The sequence below is a fragment of the Gopherus evgoodei genome, chromosome 4 (assembly GCF_007399415.2).
Source record: "Gopherus evgoodei ecotype Sinaloan lineage chromosome 4, rGopEvg1_v1.p, whole genome shotgun sequence".
Classification (NCBI taxonomy): Eukaryota; Metazoa; Chordata; order Testudines; family Testudinidae; genus Gopherus; species Gopherus evgoodei.
This window is the reverse complement of record NC_044325.1, coordinates 63,577,421-63,596,076: the sequence shown is the minus strand read 5'-3', so window position 1 is coordinate 63,596,076 and position 18,656 is coordinate 63,577,421. Positions and strand designations below refer to the sequence as shown.

The 18,656-nt window shown below is 41.3% G+C and overlaps 1 protein-coding gene across 2 annotated transcripts in view; it reads left to right on the top strand.

Annotated features, from left to right (window-relative positions):
• Positions 1-18,656, top strand: part of RMDN3 (regulator of microtubule dynamics 3) — a 70,882-nt gene that overhangs the window by 29,375 nt on the left and 22,851 nt on the right. The window lies entirely within an intron of this gene.

Here is an 18,656-nt window from a genome sequence, read left to right as displayed (position 1 = left end):
CGGTATTTCCGCTGGGCCGGGGGATTTCGGCCCTCAGCTGTTTTCTTTGGAGTAATGTGGCCCTCACCCCTTTACGAGTTGTGCAGGCCTGCATTATTGAATCTATGCTTTTTCTAACAGACTTTATTTTAGTTTCTTTTCCTTGTTAGTAAACATGAATAAGCGACAGACAATATTGGTTACAATTATCAAGATAATTTTTTTTAATTTGGTTCATGACAACTAATTAAGAACTTGGTTCTGAGGGGAGATGACCTGGAGGAATTCTTGAACAGAAGATGGCGGTAGCTATGATGATGTGTGTTCTTTAGTTTCTGAGAAACTGATTGTATCAAGCTCTTATGAGCCTGCATCTCATAGCTTAATGAGCTTCGCTCAAGAATGGTAAAAGATCAGCTTATAGATGAGTCTTGCAGAAAGGGGCTTCTAGCAAGGAGAAATTGAGATGCAGAGTTCGGTGCATTCGGGTAGTTTTTAAGCATTTGGGGACTAAAACTGTGTTCTAAAAGGATTCCCTTTGAGTTATTAAACTGATCTCTGGAAATCCTAATTATATCTTGTAACTGTGTGTATTGTGAGAACATGAGAGTGAAATGGAGGAAAGTTTGTTCTAGCATTGAGTGTTTTTTTTCTTAGGTCAGCTGAAGTTTTTCTTTTCAAACAACAAGAAAACAAGGAATTTGTAAATTTCTGTGCCAAAACATATTATATTCTATTAATGGAGCTATCTTTCTTGCTCTGTCTGATGTCTCCTCAGCAATAATTTCTCTCCTGTGGCCAGTGAGATATATTGTGGTTGGTGATCTCACACTCCCTGGGTCATAGTCCCACAAGCAGTTCTTTCAGTTAATAACAATGAATGATGTTCATGTAAGAACGATGATCGAGTGGTTAGTACATTAGTCTGAGGTTTGGGAGTCCTGGCTGAATTCCCTGCTTGCCGAAGGTCACACAAGAAGTCCGTGGAAGGTCACTTCTGTCTCTGTGCCTTAGTTCTCCAACTGTAAAATGGGGATAATGGTACTCCTCTACCTTACAGCGATGTTGTATGGATAAGTACATTAAGGATTGTGAGATGCTCAGATACTGTGGTAACAGGGGCTGGATTGAAGTAGCTAGGAGAGACCTCATGAAAGATCTTGGCTCAGAAATGAGCTGAACTTTATTGATGATCCTTTTTGTTTTCTGTGTGCCCTGGGAAAATGACTACTTATGTATCCTGCTGTTCAATGCCAGATTTACTATAGCGCCGGGCCCACGCTTCAAAGGGGCCCTGGCACAGCCCCTCTTCTCTGCAAAGCTTGGGGCTGCTGTGCACGGGGCTCTGTCCTGCTGTGGCACTGCATCTGGGAGCAAAGCACGCCCCTCCCCTGCCTCTTCCCCCCACTGTGTTGTATACTTGCCCCTCCTCCTCTCACTCTCTCCCTGCTCCTGATCAGCTGTTTGGCAGGTTTGGGGGGAAAGCAGCAGTCACCGCCTGGACCCTGGGCAGGGTGAGTCTTCTTCTCCGGAAGGAAACGATATTTTTACACGCTGCCCCCTTTCCCCAGATCATCTTCGCTGTCGTCCTCCCGCTGCGACCCCTGCCCGGCCTGGGGCCCCCTCTCCCCCTCAGCTCCCCCATTCCACTTCCTCACTCCTTGCCCCTGGTGCCCCCTCCTTGCTCCCACTCCTAACGGGGGTGAGGGACCTTGCACAGCAGCACCCGTGTCCTTCCTCTCAGCTCCAGCCTAGGCTAGAGTAGCAGCCACGCTATCCCTCCAAGTCCTGGTGGCTTAACACTAGTGAGGGAAATGCACATTCCAACAGCAGTTGCTGTCCCATCAAGTGTTCAGGTACTTACCACTGCACCCCCACCTTTACTCATCCCCCACCACTATAACGGGGAGAGTGGTAAAGAGATATTGCATCACCAGCACTCACAAGTTTTCTTTAGCTGAAAGAGGTCACAGGACTTTGCAAAAAGAGAGAAGTGTCCAGTTTTCACCTCAAAAGGATAATTACTAAATGCAAAGTGGTGCTATATTTTGTGAGGGAGGCTGTGGAAAATTCAGTCCTCTACTCCATCTGTTCCTTGGCATTGAACATTTAATAACTTTCAGGAGAGAGGAGGAAGTGGAGAGGAGGTGAGGGCAGGGCCTTGGGAAAGGGGGGTGGAATCAGAGCATACCCTCTCCAGCCCCCTGCTGTGAACTGCTCAGGGCAGGGGGCTGGGAGCAGCTCCAGCCCACCCCCCAGCCCTGACCCCTGCACCCTCCTCACAAACTCACAGCCACCTGCCCTGACTCCTGCACCCCCCATGACCCCTCCCTGACTCCTGTACCTCCACACATACCCAGCCCCCCACACCCCATGTCCTGACTCCTTCACCCCCGTCACACATACCCAGCCTCCCCATACCCAATGCCTTGACTCCTGCACCCCCCCCCCACATCCTGACCGTGAGCACCAAATAGGTGCTCCTGCCCCCACATTCGCCCCCCACATTCTCACCTGCACCCCTCGCACTGAATGGGAGCTGCCCCAGGTAAGCGCTCTCCACACCCCAACCTTCTGCCCCACCCCTGAGCCCCCTTCTTCATTCTAGTTCCTGGCCAGACCCCACACCCCAACCCCAGCCTGCTCCTGCACCCTAACTCCCTCCCAGACCCTGCACCCCCACCCTCAGCTCAGTGCAGAGAGAGGCTAAGAGAATGGGCTAGAATCAGGGAGAAGGTATGTGCCCGCTCTATATGGGCAGGGTTGGGGGAGATCCTGTTTACCCCCCTCCCCAGCCCTGCTATGCTTGCAGTTTACTCCTGGCCCTTCCCTTGCTCCAACAACCAACCCTAGCTCCCACCCCACTGTGTTTTTGCCCCCAGCCCCAGCCTTGCTCCAGTCAGCAGGGACTAATCCTCCCCCCATACCCTACTGTGCTCATCTCGCCCCGGCCCCTCCTTCGCTCCAGCTGGGGACCAATCCTTCCCTCCCCACCATGCCCAGCTATCAGGGTGGATAAAAATCAATGACTTTAAATTTTTAAAAAGTGTTTTTTTAAATAGATTTTTTTCCCTCTAAAAAATCCGATCTAAAGATAGTTTTAATTAAGATTACATTATATCGTAGAATAGAGATTATAAATTCTGATTCTATAGTATGAGATAATATATTCATGTAATGTTTATTGTTTCAGGGGGCAAGGCAAAGATGCCACATTTATTATAACAATTTGATCTATAACCACTAGCTAATACCTTAATTCTCTCTCTCACTCACACTCACACGTTCTTGGTTTGTAGCTTGTGGCGGCTAACTGGCCAGGAAAGCCAGGCACAAGGAAGGGCTGGGTCTGCCCTCCCATGTTGGCAGCAAAATGTGAGAGCGTTTTCCTTCTCATCCATACTTCTTGTAGGCTTTAGTCTGAATCCAGAGTCTATAGGTCTTGCTGTGTCATGCTGCCTCTGGGTTCGGTGTGATTGATCATCCATCAATTGCAGATGTGACTTTCAGCCTTGAACCTGGCTTTGATCTTCCTTCTATTGTACCTTTGTTCTTTTCTTTTTAGGGTGGACTCTTCTTTCTTTGTTAGGGCTGTTTGGATTTTTAGCCATTGGTGTTTGAACTCTGTTTCATCAGGACAGGCTGGTTCTGAAGGTTGATTCCATTATCCATACATACCTCATTTACACATCTAAACTAATAAGATTACAGCAGGGTTTTGCAAAAATGAAGGTTGCATCATGCTTACAAAATGGCGTTTGAATTACAATATGGCAAACAGTGAACAGAAGTAGGCAAGTGTAATGAATGGCAAACAATGAACAGAAGTTACAATACTGAAACAGTGTAAGTCTCAGTGATTTAAGCAGGAATTGGATTTACAGTGAAATTTACAAGGGCAACTGGCTGAACAGTTATGGCTTTTAACGAGCATATTAATCGTCAGTTAGCCAGTTATTGGGGTAACTTGTTTTATAAATGACTGTTTCATTTGTAAAACTTTACCTATGAAGTTACATTAATAAAGTGAACAATTAAACAATTTCATTCATCAGTTCTACAGGCTTAGGGACCCAATCTTATGGGATTCCACAAACTTCTGTATAGATTATTTAGGTTAATTTTTCTGTCTATCCAATGGGATTCAGTGCTCAGTCTAGAAGATACCATCAGAGATGCTTAGTTTTGCAGTTCTCAAACTGTGGATTTGTCTCCCCAGAGGTAACATGCTTGTTAACAGCAAAAATGTTTGAAAATAAATAAATAATGTATAGAGGTGAGAAATAAGACCTCAACTCTGTTGTCACTCTGCAAATTGTGTACACAGGGTCAACCCCTTACCTTTCTCTAAAAATGCAAAGTTTCAAAAAGTTCAGTGATTAGAAAATTGTTGAGGCGGAATAGATTTGGACAAGGAGAAGTCTGGCGATAAATGTGAGAAGTGAGGGACATATTTTTGTTGTTAAAATATTATGTTTACTGTTGAAGAAAAAAATCCAGAATTTTTACATTATTATTTTAGTTAATTAAAACAATTTAAATGTCTGGTGGTGATCTCCTAATACAGCATGGCAAGAAAATCCTCCAAATATTAATGATTAACCTCTTGAATTGGAGATAGTTCACCTCCCAACGACTTCATAAATATCTACTTCAGTTATCTTTGGTAAATGAAATATATCAGAAAATGAATGTTTGGTTAACTGTAGAACTCATCTGAGAAGTGTTTTTCAAAATAAATCAGTTTAAAAATGTATAGTGTGTACCTTCTAGAAATGAAACCTAAATCTGAGTTGTGAAGAATATGTTTTAAGGTTATAACAACCAGCAAGAATGGACTTTTTATGTAGAAACCCATGATTAAATCAAGTCTTCCTAACTAGTGATTTAAATCATGATTTAAATCAAATCCACCCTGCCCGCTGTGCTCTTGCTCCTGGCCTCTTCATTCCCCAGGGGAGCCCACAAATATGTTTGGCACTGGGCCCACAAAAAATTAATCCGACCCTGCTGCTGTTATGTGCTGGAAATTAATCTGGTAGGTGAGGGTTAGGAAGCCCATTTCACAGAGCTGATTTACAGAAAATCGTAATTCCTTTTTCAAGAACTGGAACTGGGGTGGCCTCTTATTTTCTTTCTCATCTGCTCTGTTTCTGTTGGCCCCTCTTTAATCCCCTACAGAGCAACTTCTTATGTCATTGAAAGCCAAACTAACAGCCAGCTGCTCAAGCTATGAGGGAAGTAACTTGAGAGCTAGATGGTTAATGATGACCTGACATTCTTTCTTTTTTATTTTACTGGGGTTAGTTGCTGTTCTTATTTTTTTATTATTGACATTCCAAAAGCGTATACAATGCCAAGTAAAGCAGAATATCTATTATAAGAAAGGTTAACCCCTTGGTTCTAGGGTTTGGAGAGGAAGCATCCGTATTTTTGGGGTGGAGGGAATAAGGGAGAGGTTTGACCGCTGCAGTTGTCACTGAGGTATTGGGCAATTTGTCTCTTGTGTCTTCAGAACAAGATGTCCCTTGCAACATGAGACTTCCATAATTCTGAAATCTGTCATCTGGGCTTGAAATGTGTGGATTGTTGGAGTTTGTGTTCATGGTTAAAAAGAAAATAATTTTTCTGGTTACTCTGTATGGCAGGTTCCCTTGGCCACATCCAAAGGAGGGCTAAGATAGAGGTTGTCTCTCTGTAGTGGAGGGTAAGCATTCTGCTACCATTACAATTTTACTTTAAATTGATGGCAGTGACTGACTATATGAAAACATTATCTAAATAGCTTACATTATATGTCACAACTATACTAATACAAAATAAAGTTTTTTGCCTTCAAAAAAACAGGAAATGCTAAATTAACATTGAACATGTTATCTTAAATTGGTGCATTAAGTATTTATTTTACAGTAGACTTAAGTTATCACATGCTATTTCCTCAAACAATACAACTTTTTCTTCAGCTTCCCATACATACATGTAACTAAGAACTTCATCACAAACTATTATTATTTTGAAATCTAGTTAATTTCAAAAATACATTAAGTATTTTCAGGTACTTTACCTGACCCTGAGTTGCCCTCTCAGTTTAAGTGGTATTAGCTGAACTTTTTCCACTTTGTTTACTTAGCTGCTGTTTAAAAGACCTATGTACATGAAAAACTGCTTATCTACAAGGAAACAGTAAAACTGACTACACTATTACACAATTTTTCTCATCTTGATCTTGTTCATTTTTAATTTTATCATGGCCATTGCTAGAGGTCTGCAAAATCCTTGGCTTTTTGTATTTGTGAGATGTCTTAATCTAGGTAACCTTTTATACAGGGTCTTCCAGGGAAACCAGTGCCATGCCAGAAGACAATCTTCCAATCCTATGCTCTTCATTTGATTCAGTTATTTTACATAACTGAATGGCTCTGAAAAACTCTTAACAAGCATAAGTAGTAGTATTGGCATACAGCTTTCCACATAGACAAAGGTTTTATTTTTCTTCGTGATTTAAACTATAATTATCTGTAATAAATTCCTTTGTTTTTTCATTGCTATTTTTGAACAAGTGCTGTGGCTGGCTAGAAGTGAGGAGTTTCTCATTTTCCCTACCACCCTCAGTGGCTTGAGTAGCTAACAGGTTCTTGTAGAAACTTGTGTATGGAGCTGATGGTTGCTGATTCTGCTGCTATGATTAAACTAAAGCTGTTAATTGTGAGGTAGCCTATTTAGTACAAATGTTGGTTATAGAGAAAAGAGAAAATTCCTCTCTGATTTTGGAGTTAACTGCTTGATAAACTGTGTTGATTTCTGATGTGACTGACCTCCTTACTGCTGGCAGGTGGGATTTTTGAAGGTGGAATGTTAAACTCATTAACATTCAGTGTTAGGAGCTCTGGATTGTCAAGGGCATGGAAGTTAAAACTTGTTAGGGAATAATCTCTCTTCTTCTGCTTTCCGAAGATCTGCTTGGACCATTACTTCATAGGATAAATACCTTGTGGCCTGGAAATTGATTTTAAGGTTTGGAGAAAAAATGCTTTTCATATTCCTAATTAGATGCCTTTGGTCACTAACATGTTTGTCATGTTGGCGTGAGGCAAAAATTGGGAAGAAACCAGAATGACTTGATCTCTGTAATGGAATCAGTTGTTTGTCTCTTTCTGCCGATTTAACTACTGGAATGTTGGTGAACCACCAAGTTGCCTATTAAAGTTTTAAACAATTTTGGCACTTGAGCTTTGCTTATTTGACAGTGTGTGATTCTGCTCTGAGCTAAAGCTTGATGGATTAGCTTAATGATTCAGAGTTTTATTGTGTGCAAAAGTAAGTAACTGATCCAAAGAAACATCTGAGCAGTGTTGAATTCTGGAAATGGAATGAAATCTGATCAGTCGCGGATTATCTGCATGACACTTCTAGTACTGTGGTTATATGCTGTCAAAAAAGGCAGTTAGTGCAAGTCACTCTCTCTCCTCTCATCCTTTCTGAGAGATCTTGATTAGGCTCCTATAGATGCAGAATATTCATGTCATGATAGTTTTGTGGTAACATGTTGCTTAATCATTTGTCTCCAGTGCAGTATCCCCTTGTGCTGAAGCAGTCTTGGCATGTGCTAGGCGCATGTGTTGTAGTCTGTGCCCACCTCTTCCAAGAACAGCATCATTGGAAAGGTGCACAGACATAAATTCTGTCTCTGTAGACTTGCCCTTTTGCTGAGTGGGGGCATGCACTTCTGTGTCTTGCTTTCATTTCTTCAGAACAGCTGCAGAAAGGCAAGAGGGCAGCCATAGAAAGTAAATAGCAGAACAGCATGTGGGAGGCATGGGATTTATGGGAAATGGATAATTACCTTCATTAGTAGAAAGACATAATTACACTTTCATGAATATATAACTGGAAATGTTCTCTTTCCAGCACCATCTGAGTCGTGGGACAGTTGCAAGCTGTTTTAATCACAGCCTGTTTGTTTATGTTTAATTAGCCCTCCTGAGAAAAAGCTTCTAATTCACCATGAAAAAACAATGAGGAGTCCTTGTGGCACCATAGAGACTAACACATTTATTTGGGCATAAGTTTTCATGGGCTGAAACCCACTTCATCAGATGCATGGAGTGAAAAATACAGTAAGCAGAATATATATCATAGCACATGAAAAGATGGGAGTTGCCTTACCAGGTGGGGGATCAGTGCTAACAAGCCAATTCAATAAAGGTGAGTTCTCAGCAGTTGACAAGAAGAGGGTGAACACCAACGGAGGGAAAATTATTTTTGTAGTGCTAATGAGGCCAATGTAATCAGGGTGGTCCATTTCCAACCATTGACAAGAAGGTGTGAGTATCAGCAGAGGGATAATTACATTTTGTAATTTGTAAAAATGTGTTCCCCCGACTTTATTTTTGTATACTGGGGAACACAACATAATGACAAAGTATTGTGCATCCTAAGATCTTCCACTTACTCACAGCTTAATATCTCTGCATTATCTAGGATGTAGTTGTGCTGCTTTCCCTCCCCTTGTTTGTTTCATTGTGTGCTGCTATCTTACTACTGCACATGTCACCCCAGCCCTCTCTTTTCCTCTCCTAATTCTGGAGTGTGATGATGACCTGCCAGAGGGTAGAATTGTTCCTGCGTAGTGTGAAGTTGATAAGTGTGTACTATGGTAGTGGTCTCCTCTTTGTAGAGATGTGCAGTCTGACTGCAGTTGCAGGCAAGACTGCTACTTTTCCCTGCTTTGGTCTCTGGCATTTACTGTGGTGTTGGGTGTGGTTTAAAAAACAACTAAACTTTTGTAGACTAGAACAGAAGCATAGGGGCTAGCTGAAACACTGAGCAGGAACTGACTGCCTAGCCACAGCTCTATAGCGTGCCTTTGACTAGATGGCTTGGATGGCAACATGATCACAGATGGTTTCTCAAGAACGATTAGAGAAAGAGAGTGTGTGGGGGACCCGGACTGGACTGACAATGAGGCCAGAACCAAATAGGAAGGGGAACCTGTGCATTTATCCCTGGAGTCTTTACAACACAATAATGCAAGTGGCAATTTGCTGCAGTTTACACTCGGACCTTCAGAAATCCCAAGCGACCTCTCCACGTGGAGGTAACAGAACTGTGATCGGATCCCAGTGCTGAATAGAATATTCATCCTTTGTACAGCAGAGCAACTTCCATGGCTGTAGTTTTTAGGTAGGCACTGCTTTAGGAATACACGGGGATGGGTAAGATGTGGTCTCTTGTGTTAGATGCTGCTTCCAAATGATTCTGGACCAAATTCGTACTTCATGTAAAGCCATTTGGGGCACAAATCTGGCATTCTCTTACTACTTTCATGGGCCTGTCTGATACATTTTGAGATTTGATTCCTAGTTCTACAGCTCTTACAAGTGTAGCCTGTGCCCTAACATGAAATCTCTGAAACCAATAGGGACATGCTTTGTAGAAATTATGGAAAAGGAGAAAACAGGCACATGATTGGGGAGTTTTTTTGTTTCACAAAAAAACCACAACCTGGAGCATTGCATGTGGGACTGGCATGTGTATTAAGCTGCTGAGGCCTGAATAAACAGACTTCTCAAGAATTGAGAGAGAGAAAAACAAATGATTCCTTATCCATTTCAGTGATGTACGCTGTGCAATTCTAAGCGCACAGCACCAGCCTTAGGGATCAGGAAGAGAGGGAGCTGTGTGTTTGCCTTGGCTTCAGCCCTGGTGTTAAAAGAAATATTGGAAGTACAACTAGAGTAGCAGGGGATTTCAGGGGTCCATCTAGGGGGGATCTTGCAGGTGCAGCATTATCCGCCTTAATTGTCAAGGGGAGAAATAGTCAAACTGAAGAAAATGGTATTTTCTGATTGCTGAGAGCTCTCATTGCAGATGAAGTAATAAGTTTTTGTTGCCTGTCTTTGAAATCTGATCATTCCATGTTTGTTATGAGAAGTGAAATAGTCTTCTGGATTGAATGAGACTCTCTGAAACACAGTCTCCTTTCTTTAAAGGAAAATCACTTTGTTCAGTGTAGCATCTTGAAAGTTCACAAGAGATCCGCTTTTACACAAATGTATTTAAATACTTTTTAATTTTACTTGGTGTGTCTGGTCTTCTTGAGTTGGACACTTTTGTCTTATTGTAAAGTAGACAGTATTCTGGACACAGCCCAGAGCCGATGAGCAGAAGCCAGTTCTAATTAGACAATCAGCAGGACGTTGGTGATTAACTCTTCATAGAGTACTGCATGGAACTCATGAATTTTGAGCTAAATCTAGACTTATGCTGAATGCTCCCTATTAATTATGTGGATTAAACAAAAAGAGTGTTAAAACATAAGTCAGGAGCCAAAGAAATGGTAGCCAGTAGGAGCAGGCACAGAAGCAGCCTCAGGAAAACATTGCAATATGGGGAGGGGAGAAAAGCTCCTAGCCAGGATCATCCCTGCTCTTTTGGACTAAGAACTGCACACTCCACTCTGGGAGCTCTAGCATCCATGAAGTACCCCTTACCCCTGAGCCGTGTGGGCTTGGGGAGAAGGAGATTCCAGGGAGGAGCCAGCCCTAGGCCAAAGAAACTGAAAGAACAGGCATGAAAGTAACCTCAACAAGATAACAGTGGACACTGATGTGAGACCATTTTTTACTGTTTTGACTGGATATTATCTCCCTTTTGTTGATTAATTGTTTGCTCCAACCCTCTTGTTCCCCATTAATCTCAGTCTCTGCACCTCAGCCTCACTCTGTACCTTTCGTACCCTCTTCTTCCTGGTCTCTCAATTCTTCCTTTCAGTGTTCCCTCTCCTTTCTGTCTAGCTGGTCTCCTTCTAGTAATACCCCTTCCCTAAAATTAAAAAAAACCACAAAAACTTAGACCAAACAAGTCATTGCAAGTATCACATTGTTTGCTGTGCTTGTATGTTCTATTCCTTTGTTTTTATCTGTTTAGGTTGTCATCTCTTTGGGGTAGGCGGGCTGTCTACCATTTATACAGTGTCTAGAACATTGTGACCACATGTGTGGCTGGTCCTTAAGCACTACTCTAATAAGTGTTGTGTGGGGTGAGGTGAGAGGGAAAGGCATTTGTCAGGAAAATAAATAAGTTTTCAATTGCCTTAAAATTTCTCTTGCCCCTCAGTTAGTCTTCTGCTAAAGGGTGCTCCGGAAGGTGGCAGGAATCTTCTGTTAAAACTGAAGGCCTGGAAATATGGAGACTGAATGAACATGATGTAATGCCTTAACTTGAATATTTCAATATGCATCACTTCATTTGCATATCAGGCTTTAAAATGAAAAACACTTTATTTCTACTGTCATCTCAGTTGCTTTGCTACAGTGATGGGCATGCCATAAGTAAATATAAACTAACTTTAATAGACATTTAAGTGCTTAATGAGACTAAAGCATATATACAAACTGAGGCTAAACATTTAGTGTTCTGATTTTAAAAGTAATGTTTGATGACAATCTGATGGGGAGGTTGTCTGTTAGAAACTCCAACAATCTCTAAGGGAGGGAGAGGGAGGAGCCCAGGCACCAAGGAAAATACCATGGTAACTCCATTAATGTTAGATGTCCAGGCTGTTGGCGCATTTGAGATGGGAGAGTGCAGGGAGAGGCTTTCTCTGGAGATGAGGAGGGAATTGTATCAGACCCACTTATCCGGCTCACTGAAAGCTGGGGTTGTAATCCCAGAAATTATCTCTAGGCCCTACCATTCCATGCCATTGATGGTGGCTGTACGCTGCTCCTGCTGCTCCTCCCCTGCAGTTGGAGCTGTGGCTCTGAAAAGCACTTCATGCATAAAGGAGGTGTACAAAGTTCTACATCACACAGTGTTTATGCTGTGAGACTTTCTGAGAGATACCAGAATGTAAATAGTAAAGGTGTGAGTCAGAAGTACTCAGGTTATTTCTCACCTCTATTTATTTATTTTATTTAAAAACATTTTTGCTGTTAACCAGCATGTGATCCCTGGAGACTCAAATCCACAGTTTGAGAACTGCAAAACTAAGCATTTCTGATGGTATCTTCTAGACTGAGTCCCATTGGGTAGATAGAAAGATTAACTTAAATCTATACAGAAGCCCCTGGAACCCTATAAGATTGGGTCCCTAATCCATGAACTATTGGGACTCATTTATAAAACTTTTCTTAAACATTACATGAATATATTCTCATACTATAGAAATAGAATTTATAATCCCTATTCCATGATGAGATATCTTTGAACTATAATGTGTCTTAATTAAAACTATCTTTAGATTGGATTTTTTTTTTATAAAAAGCTTTGAGGGAAAAAACCTATTAAAATGTTTATTTTTTAAAAAAATATTGATTTTTATCCACTCTGGTTTTTGGTCTCTGGTGTTTCACATTCACCTTGGTGGCATATCCAGAACTCCATTTTTCAGCAGTAAGAGGCTCATACAATTTCAACCCATCTTTCATTACTGGTAGTTCTACAGCTAGTAAGAAGTGCTGCTTTACTCATGAACTTTCTAAAGATGAACTGAGTGAGGGATGCGGGGGAGACAGCATTGTGTTCAACCACTAACAGAATTTACCTGTGCTCCTGGTATATCAGCTGCTTGTTTCACTAGGAGAGGCATACAATTGTAGACAGTGCTTAGTTTGTGCCAAGGCTGAGCCCCAGCACCTCTAGGCTTGCTCGTTTAGTTATAAAAGTTAAAAAATTACTTGAGCCCCTGCACCTCTTTCATTACAGTTTAAGCACTGGTTGTAGGGGTTGTCAATTCCTAAACAACAGGAATGCCTGTGTGTTCTGTTATGGGAGGGAGAAGAGGCTGCACTGTCCGCTCCAAGGCGCTTTCAAATCTTATTGTATGATTTTTTTGATAGCATTCAGCAAGTAAACTAATACATATGAAACCCAAGTGCTCTATCACGCTTGTGTCCCTGTCCTCCTATATGTCCCTATTGATGCTACTATACTGCAAAAAAGATGTAAGAGAACAAACTTGTACCCTGAGGAAAATCCTCTGCGCATGCCTGCTTGCTGGCAAAGGATTATGGAGTGTGCACTTATTCTTCACATAGCGTTAATGGAAAAGAGAGCTGCATACGTTTTGTTCCACTGATGCAGTAAATGTCAGTTTGTTTTCCTTCACCGCCACCCTCAAATCCCAAATGTCTCATGAAATTTGCTAGTGCCTTGATTCCAGTTACTCATCAGTTGCTCTCTGGGACAAGAGCCCTCTCTTGTGGAGAGGGAGGGAGCTAAGCTTTCAGGAGGACAGTAAGAGTCTCCAGCACGCCTGTTGTCTCCTAACTTGTGAATGCTCTGCCTGCTCACTTCTGCAGAGGGAGTGGACTGCAGTTGGCAGACAGGTATATTCAGAACACAGACTCTGAAGGGTTGCCATCACAAGGGGATATGGTTTGTGGTTAAGTTTTTGCTTCGGGTATTGAAGGGGAAATCGATGTGCTTAATCATATTTTTAAAAGTAATGTAAATAATTTTATATAAACAAAAGAACAATGATGGGTGTGAAGTAAATGGGTGGCTGTGAAATGGCTTAAAAAATAGGTCCATAATAAATAGTAATTTTCTTCAGAAAGATAAAGTCTGAGCAACTTTTAGGTGTTGATCAAGAAGCCAAGGGAGAAGATTTGTATTATATTCTTACTTTGTATGTGTATGAGGAAGGAATCACCAAAACATGTATAGCAAATATAAGTGATCGGATGACCTTGTAATCCATCCTCCCTTCCCTCATTCCCCCTACTGTATGTAGTTCTCACTTATGTTTGTTTACCATTAGATTATAAACCCTTCTGGCAAGGAATGTCTGTCTATATGTTCTGCTTTGTATACTCTAGGCATTGTGAATAAATAATAGCAGTCGAGGGGCATGTTGGAAGCTTCTGGACAGTGAGAAAATGTTGCCTCTGCATTTCTTCATTTCATAAACACATTCTGATGGAAAATGCCCTTTTTTCGGAGTCAAAATTTAACTTTGCCAAAAAAAAGTCTTCAGTGTTTCATCCGGAAAATCATAATAAAAATCCAGCAGCTCATCTGGAAGGATCTTAATCTCACTTTCTGCCTGCAAGCAGCCAACCAGCAAGATGAAAAGTTTATTTTGATTCTCCCAAAATCGAACTTTTCTGGAAATCTCTTCATGTGAAAAATTTAGCATTTGTCTTTTCATCTATTTGGAATGAAAATGTTAAAAATTTGACATTTTTAAATAGGAATGGATTTCCATTTGCCAGCCGTGTCTCTGTTCTAGACAAATGTAGTGAACAAACTATAAACTGCCATGCAGTGGCTATGTTCTTTGTGATTATTCTGTTCTTCCATTTCATGGAACAATGTACTAATCCTGCAATATGGGATCCAATAGTGCAGTAGCCAGGAGTAAAATATTAAATCCTTCCTCTATCACTAAATTTTTACTCATGTAAAGGTTGGCAGAGTTTTTTCTTACGTGTCCACAAGATTTAATGCATACATGAATAAAATCAACTCATCAGCACCTCTCAATGAGCATAAACACTTTATTTTCATACCAAAATCAAGCATGTACTATCTCCCACACAGGAGGATAGGGCAGATTCATAAGTAAATAAATTGACTAGTATACCATTCCTTCCTCAACTGTGCTTTCTGGACTATGAAAAGAACCAATAATCTCTCCTAATTCCATTTCACTCCTTTGATATGACTACATTGCAGACAGTGTGCCTGCATATGAAGAGCACTGCTGAAACCTTAGGGTGTTTCCTGCCAGGTGAGATTGGAAATCATTGTTCTGCTGTCCCTTAGCCACCATGCCAAGACTGTTTCTTAGGGAGCCTGCTGTAAACATATGGGCATTGGAGTCTGATGTGATGGGTGAAATTTCCCATTTCAGTTAATCAGAACTCTTCCTTTCCTCATGCTCAATAGAATTAGCTTTATGCTATGCCAATGTAATTGGGAAAATGGAAGATAGAGGACACTGATAAGCAGAAGTGCTAGTTCAGGGGTAGGCAACCTATGGCACTGGTGCCAAAGGGGGCACGTGAGCTGATATTCAGTGGCACTCACACTGCCTGGGTGCTGGTCACCAGTCCGGGGGGGCTCTGCATTTTAATTTAATTTTAAATGAAGCTTCTTAAACATTTAAAAAGCCTTATTTTGTTTACATACAACAATTGTTTATATATTATAGACTTATAGAAAGAGACCTTCTAAAAACATTAAAATGTATTACTGGCACGTGAAATCTTAAATTAGAGTGAATAAATGAAGACTCGACACGCCACTTCTGAAAGATTGCTGATCCCTGTGCTAGTTGAATATTAACCTGCAACAAAATGTTGCTCAATGCAGTGTTTGCCTTACTCAAATATCCATACTGAGGTACTTACAACTGCTTTGTTCTTATCTTCTGAATTGAGAGACTTATCCTTTTCAGCAGTAATTCACAGCAAGCCTTTAATGTAGCCAAAGAATTGTTGTTCTTCCTCTTTATGGGATTTTTGGAGGGTTGTTGTTTTAATCTTTGTAGCTCTTGATCAAATGAAGCATTTCCCTGATTTCCGTCTTATCCAGATGGGAGCCTTTTGGAAAGGAGTAGGCTTTGCTTATACACAGCAAGCTTCCACTGCTCATTCTTGAGGAGGAGGTTCACTTTCAAGTCATCTTGAATTGCTGCTTTGATTGAGTAAACTTGGTGGCTCCATCAGCGTGAAGATGAAAAGCTTGCTTTTTTGGCACTGTAGACCTTGGTCTGCACCAAATGTTCAACGGGGGAAAATAGTGTTGTCTTTGTCTTTATTTTTTAAAAAAATATTTCTGTGAAAAGTTGGAGTTGTATAGGCTGGAAATAGAATGCTATTGGTAGGCTTGGAAAGATTAGATTTTTATTGTTAGATGTCCCTAATTATTGCTTTCACCACACACACACACACAATTTGTCAACAATAATCAAAACTTAGATAGGCAAAGCAAGAAAAATTCTACTTGAGAATTTACTAGAGTTTAAATTAAGAATACTTACTTTGTATATTTTGATACGGGATGTTGACTCACTCCTCCCCCCCCCCAATTTCATGCAACTCTTGAAATTTTTAATTAATAAGTATATTTATAATTGAGTTAAAAATAAATATTCTGTTACTTTTTGATGGAAGCAAGAGATCCCCTCTGTTAAGAGCTTGATAAGTTTATGGAAGGGATGGTATGATGATACTGCCTACAATGGCGTATGGCCCATTGGCAACTGTCAGTAGCAAAAAATCCCTGGCTGCTGGAGATGGGACACTAGATGGGGATGTCTGAGTTACTACAGAGAATTCTTTCCTAGCTGTTTGGCTAGTGGGTCTGGTCTACATCCTCAGAGTCAACTGATCTCCATATTTGAGGTCAGGAAGGAATTTCCTCCAGGTCAGATTGCTAGAGACTCTGGGTTTTTTTGCCTTCCTCTGCAGCATGGGGCCTGGGTCACTTGCCGGTTTAAACTAGTGTAAATGGTGGATTATCTGTAACTTGAAGTCTTTAAATCATGATTTGAGGACTTCAGTAATTTAGCCAGAGGTGTTAGGCCTATTACAGAAATGGGTTGGTGAGGTTTTGTTGCCTGCAATGTGCAGGAGGCCCAACTAGATTATCATGATTGTCCCTTCTGACCTTAAAGTCTATGATGTGGACCACTTCACAAACCACTGGATGCAACTGTTATCTAAGGAGTTGTCTAAACACACAAATTGTACCACATTAGTTGTACTAGTATAGTTAGTAAAATAACCCCACACCATTCCCAGTGTGGATGCAGTTATACTGATTTACTTCCATACAGGAAAGGGAGTAATACATTTTGCTATATGTGTAGCATAGGCCTGGCCTACACTTAAAAGTTAAATTGACATAGCTACAACACTCAGGGGTGTGAAAAATGCTGACCTAACCCCCAGAATAGTTGTGGCTAGGTTGATGGAAGAATTCTTTGTTGACCAAGCTTCTCCTGTTCGGAGAGGTGGATTATCTGCAGCAGTAGAAAAATTATTTCCGTTGCTGTAGGAAGTGTCTAAGCATAACTACAGCTCCACAGCTGTTCTGCTTGTAGCACCCATAGTATAGATAGACATGGCTTCATACTGATACAACTGTGTTTACTCAGGGGTTGTGGTGTGACTGTGTGTATGTGTGTGTGTCTGTGAAATCTAACTGAAATAGCTATAGCAGTATGGAGAGTGAATAGACTAGGCTTTGGCTCTGTCGAGATGTCGGGGGAGGGAGGCGGGCATATTTTGTCTTTTGTAAAACATGTTGGTTAACACGTTTTAATATGATTTCCTTAATTACCACAAGGGTCAGAACTTTTCATGCTAAAGCTAGCACCTTTGGCACCCATCATGCTAGTTACAATATTTAATCAGGAGGACTAGTACCACCCACTGAATTATCACCACCATTTTTAAAAACACATCTGGTTGTTCAGTTCCTGTCCAAGAACTGACCTGTTTGCCTCATTTGTGTGAACTGAAGAGACCAATGCCCAAGGTAGTATGGCTGCAAGTCCTTTTATGATAACATAATTGTGCTTGGCGAAATGAGAGAGGCACAGGAGAGCAGAGCCATACTTGTTCACAGTAATGCTTCCTTTAGTGATACGAAAAACAAGTGTGTCTTATGGTGGTGGTTAGAAGGTGAAATGAACCTAGAGAATGGGCAAGGGTGGCAGGGTGTACATTAAAATATGAAGTCTGTATAAAACTTACTCTTTTAATTGAAATAATACCTAAGCATGAAACTTGCTTCAGCTGCAAACAGCTATCCAATTACTGTATTGTGACTCCTTATCAAAGTGCCAGGTTATGAAGTCATTGTTTCAATAACCCTCTTGCTTGTTGTTTTGCTGCAGTTGTGGCAGCGGTATTGAGTCATGATTTGATGGATGAGAAGCAGTCTTGCTTTTTTTAATCAGCAGACATGGAATACACCTAGTTGCTCTGAGCAGAAATCCTGCCAGTGGAGATAAGGTGCATAATTACTAGTATCTGAAATGTTTTCCTGGAGAAAATCTTCAAGTAAGCTGGAAACTGCTGGATGACCATACATACAGTCTAGTGAATTTTGAATTCTTCTTATATGATTACCAGGGTCTATAAAAGATCCTGGATGCACTTCTTAGTCTCTGGAAAAGCAGCAAAGAGTCTTGTGGCACCTTATAGACTAACAGACGTTTTGGAGCATGAGTTTTCGTGGGTGAATACCCACTTCGTCAGATGCATCCGATGAAGTGGGTATTCATCCACGAAAGCTCATGCTCCAAAACGTCTGTTAGTCTATAAGGTGCCACAGGACTCTTAGTCTGGATCTGTAAAAGCAGCAAACACGGCTACCCCTCTGATTCTTAGTCTCTGGAGGTTCCCAGACCTCTTATCTCTACATGCCTTTACCCCAGCATGTGTCCAGGGTCTGTTCTAATTTACACTTTGTTTCTCATGACCCCCTATAGGTTGAGGAAGGCTAAGAATACCCAGAATACACTTGCATAGCAGTCAGAGCTCCTACATTGCAGGGCTTGGGAGCTGCAGAGGCCACTCTCCACTATCAAGGGGAGCTTCCTTTTTGCAAAGGGTTCTCCATGTGGACAGTTTCTTTACCTTTCATGGCCCTTTTGTGCTGTTTTTTGGGGGGTAATGGACATGGTATCCTTGACTGATATATTGTGTTTAGGTTCA